Source organism: Ostrea edulis, chromosome 8 (genome assembly GCF_947568905.1).
Source record: "Ostrea edulis chromosome 8, xbOstEdul1.1, whole genome shotgun sequence".
Classification (NCBI taxonomy): domain Eukaryota; kingdom Metazoa; phylum Mollusca; class Bivalvia; order Ostreida; family Ostreidae; genus Ostrea; species Ostrea edulis.
In genome coordinates this window covers 27,038,365-27,043,213 of record NC_079171.1, presented here as the reverse complement: position 1 = coordinate 27,043,213, position 4,849 = coordinate 27,038,365, and the positions used below count along the sequence as shown (strand labels likewise).

The following is a 4,849-nucleotide window of genomic DNA, read 5'->3' as shown; positions in this document are numbered from 1 at the left end:
GCAAATGATATCAATTCTGTACCACTCCTACAAGGATAAATTGGCGAAGTCTTTCGATCGAGATTTCAAACGATCTGTTCTTGAGGTAATTTTAGATATACAATCCTGTTCTCAAGACGATATGATAGTTAAGGCGAGCATATTTCGATGCTTGGAACGTAGGGCTGACTTATTAGAACTGATAGAACATTTCACCATTACCGAAATCGTGAAGGAGTTATTTCATAAGGTATCAGTCGATGGTTTAAACATGGATGGTGCGATAGCGATGGTGCTCAATATTACACGAAAAGATCTCGAGGTACTTTTAACAATAAGGTACGGCAGGAAGCCTTGTGCATTGTGCGAGTGTCAAAACTCGACAGGGGTCGATGATGCTAAACCGGGAATGTCTTGTGCTGAAGTCACAGACTTCAATCCAGACGAGGTCGAACCTCCTAGCATCGAAGAATTGTTAAGTTTACCAATGCCAAAACCCGAGCCACCCAAGACATTACCGTATGCACAATTACCGGCGAGAGCTCGGGCAACTATGTTTGCAAATGAGGAGTATAGAAAATACACGAGAGAACAAGCCATCGAAAAACTTGAGAATTTGCTACAGTCTTACAATTGTGTGGTATGTATGGCTGCGCCCAGCTGTATAGCATTTATGCCGTGTAGACACATGGTTACTTGTGATAATTGTAACATGGGCAATTCATTAGCCACGTGTCCAATATGTAGAACCAAGATCGATGCACAGATACCAATTCGCCTTTGTGAAACTCAGCTATTAGGTTGTTACGCTTGATGTGACAACAATTTACTCGTCATCTTATATATATTATATTGTGGGTATAAAGAAAAGCCTGTGTATATGTTTGTATATTTAGTTTAATTGCATATATTATATAATCAATCGAATAAAATCACATGACCTGATATATACATTTGTTAGTAGCAATTTTCTCAATGATCGGTTGGCTCAGTTGGTTAGAGCGTCGTGCTAATAACACGAAAGTCGTGGGTTCGAGTCCCTCACTGATCACTTTTTTTTTCTTTCACCGAGAGTTACGTTTTGTCACAATCGTCGATATTTGCTGTAAATCGTGGTTTAGTGGTGTATACGTTGCGCACACCATACCATTTGAATTCAGCATCTGCCCCAATGTTACTACACCAATACCAATTGTCTGTTTGAAGAATATTACTTGCAGAAGTCGTCGTCACATGTGGGGTTGGAGTTACGTGTATATATCCTAATTTATTATACGGAAACATGACCGAAAGTCCATGGTAAGCATAGTAACTAGTCACCAATTCGTACATATACGGTTTAACACGCAATGGTAACCAGTTGTTGGTGGCTCCTAATTCATGTGTTATACAACGATATTTTTTAGTGACATGGTCGTATAGTACAACACCTTTAATTCGAGACGAACAATCGTCGCTACACACACTCCGAACGTCTATGTACGATTTAGTGTCGTATACCTCCGTCACAGTTTTGACTGGAATGTCCTTGACAAATTTAGCTTCACAATCGCTGTGGCGAGCTTCAATGTCTAACTTACATTGTGAAATTTTGGGAGCCGGTCTACAATCGTGTCTGAAGTAAGGTTGAAATCCCTTGGGTGATAACACCATATCCCCGCCGGGCGAACACATGCCGAATCTTCGTCGTGCATAAGTATCGTTAAAAATTGCTAAGACATGATAACCTTGATCGTTCGATGGTAGGTAGGAACACGTGTCGAAGTACCCAGAACATATATCAAATCCTCCGTGGTCAAAACATATGCAGTGTTCGCTGTTTATAGCTGTAAATGTCAGCACGACCGATATGATAAACAGAAGCATGTTGTCTGTTTTTTTCTAACGCTTTTAACGATATGAAATACAATATAAAACTTGAGTATATTCTAATATATATATTTTTTTTCACCACATCATAAAATCACAAGCTACATTTTTTTAAAAAACAAGATTGAACCAATACAATGATATATACAATCAATCATATTTAAACATTTGTATTCATGTGTTCCATTTTTACACATGGACATTGCGTACACATTAAAAGAGTTCTTTGAATGTTAGCGCTAGTCGTCTAACCTTCATCGCTTTGCCCGCGATCACCTTTGATTTGGAAATGTCAGATTGGGCATGCTTCGTCAGTGCCGGGTTTCGATATTGTGGCGAGATGATATCCGGTGAACTACACACTCTTGTAGCCTGGATGACTCGTTTGAGTTTGTTGTCGTTGACCACAAATTTGGATCCCGGTGTTCTCACAGACTTCTTTCCACTCGTCGATTTTCCCGCCGTCTTTTTTAACATCGCATTATCCCGGCTAAGATGATGTTTATTAACAAATTTAGCCAAGGTATTTATAGCAGCGGACACGTCTGATAAATCCCGAAATTGTGTTTTAGACGCATCTATACAGTTGTCCAAGTCTGCCAGGATGGCTTTGACACTGGACAACCTACTGGACAAGTCGTTTTCAATCTGCGACTTACGGTCGTTTACCATCTCTTGTAAATGGTTAACTTTAGTGTAATACACACTTTTCACAAAAATGCTACATTTGTCCCCATATAGAAAGTTATTAAAGATGCACCACCTATTTCTGATATGGTGATCAATGATAGGCAGTGTCTCGTTCAGATATTTATCCTTGGGTTTCGGAGTATCAATTGATATTCCGCAGAAAAAACACGTGGACATAGAACAGCTGTTGTCATGGAACAATCCTGATGTTACAAGTTCGTCTATTACATTCGTACTTAATCCACAACCAGCATAGGTCTCGCGCCTACGATCTTCGTGGGCGAAGAACTTGTGGCTAGAAGGGTGGATGAATTCATGCTTAACATCATCTTCTGTTGTAATGATTTGTCGCACATCCCCATCAAATGTCAAACTGTAATCACTTGCGCTCTTCACGGTCTTACGACCGTGCTGTCCCAATTTTGCAACATCTGTAGATTTACCCCAAGGGTTCACGCTCTTGGGATATGGCTTGGTGCGATTATTTCCCAAAACTTTAGTTTTAATCACCGACATCGTGGTGAATGATTAAAGATGATGGATATCAATCTGTATAATGGTTATAATTATATAAATCACACATACGCTGCAATAACGTTATGTGCTACGGAGGAGGTTTAAATACATATATAGTCGTTATAAATCGAACACGTTCGATTATCTAGTTTCAGTTCCTTTTCTCGCTGTCGTCTTAAATCGTTTATTTCGTTCGATCTTCTTCCGAGCAGCAATGCCTCGCTGTTTTATGACATCTTTAGCCTCTGCTAATTCTACAGACGCATGTCTGGCGAGTTGTGCAGTTGTGATCATAGTATGTTTGAACTCCGGATCATTGTGCTGAGCTAACTTTTCATCGCGAATCAGCTGATACCATTTAGCTTCGTTTATCGCCATGATAGCAATAGCCATCGAACGATGTTTTAATGTTGCCTCACGAATTTCGGGCTTGTCACTGAACACTTTAGCGAGAATATTGCTCTGTAGGGAAGCTTTGTTATTGCCTATGTTACACAATGTACACGTTCGTCGAGCCGCTTGAGCCTGTTTGCGAAAATTGGCGCGCATACTGTTGCGGGCTTCGGTACTCTTCCCGACATAGTTTCCTGGATCGTCGATGCCGTTTTGGAAACATTTCTCACACAGAATCCAAAACTCATTTTTATCACTGTTCTCGAAATACCTATCTAACACGGTATTTTTAGCAATATTCGACATTTCGCCCATATCGTGATTCTCTAAAATTCGCAAGACAGCTTCTTTCTCAGCCTTGGTATCTACGCGCTTACCCGAGTTAGTATGTCTTATGTAAAAATCGCTGAATGCCCACAACTCTGGCGGTTTGAATGGTAATACTCGAGCTAGCTTTATTGGTTTCGTTGTTATTATGGCACTAGGCATATATGTACCAATACTTGTGCCCACTTCTTCCGGAGTTGCTGTTTCGAAAAACTTCAGTTTAATATCCCACATATCCTCAGTTAATCCGAAATTACTGAGGGCCTGACACTGGTACATTTGTGCCACTTGTTCCACTGCAGATATCGGTATCTTTTTAAACACCGATGTACGTTTGATTGTACTCAATCTGTTGTTAACGTACGCGATGCGTTCTGTGACATAGTCGTCACTCTTTTCTGTTTCATCGACCGGTTCCGCAATGTGTAGAGACCTAAAGTCGTCCGATACATCAGTTGCAATATCTATATCTGACAATATACGATCTTGTACAATGTCGTCGTTATACGGACTCCCCCCTTCGAACAGCATACTGGAGAAGTCGTGGTCGTGTAGCTCCACGGTACCATAGTCGACTTGGTTAGCCGAATAACCGTTTCCTGTTTTAAGATCGTTCTCATACAACGATCTTTGGGGAATGAACTCAATGTCTCCTATATCAACATGTACCTCCTTCTGACCAGGCTTCATCTCATAGTATTTTACTGATATCTTATCCTGATCTAATTGGGGGGTAGTATTCGTTACCGCCCGACTTCGTTTTCGTCCGTCCTCAACACCAACCGTACCATCATCATCTCGATCATCTTTAGTTTCTGCGAAGTGTTTGTTTACACTTCGAAGTTGATCATTCATCTGCTTCCACAGGTGCATTGTGGCTCCAGTTATGGAAGTTGTAACTATTCTGATGGCGTGTGTACTAATGCGGTCTTGTCTTTCTTCCTTATCAGCATCATTAAACTTAATGACCTTTATCAAAGTGTCACCAGTTACTCTCTTGGCGGCCGGATTCAATGGTATAGGTACAGCTACATATCTACCACGATTATCCGGTCTTAACAACACATGTCCGTGG

General features: G+C 40.7%; 1 non-coding gene across 1 annotated transcript; it reads left to right on the top strand.

Annotated features, from left to right (window-relative positions):
- The first annotated feature begins 956 nt into the window (after positions 1 to 956).
- On the top strand, positions 957 to 1,030 carry Trnai-aau (transfer RNA isoleucine (anticodon AAU)). Its single transcript has one exon. It is a non-coding gene; the product is annotated as a tRNA-Ile (tRNA).
- The last annotated feature ends 3,819 nt before the right edge of the window (positions 1,031 to 4,849 follow it).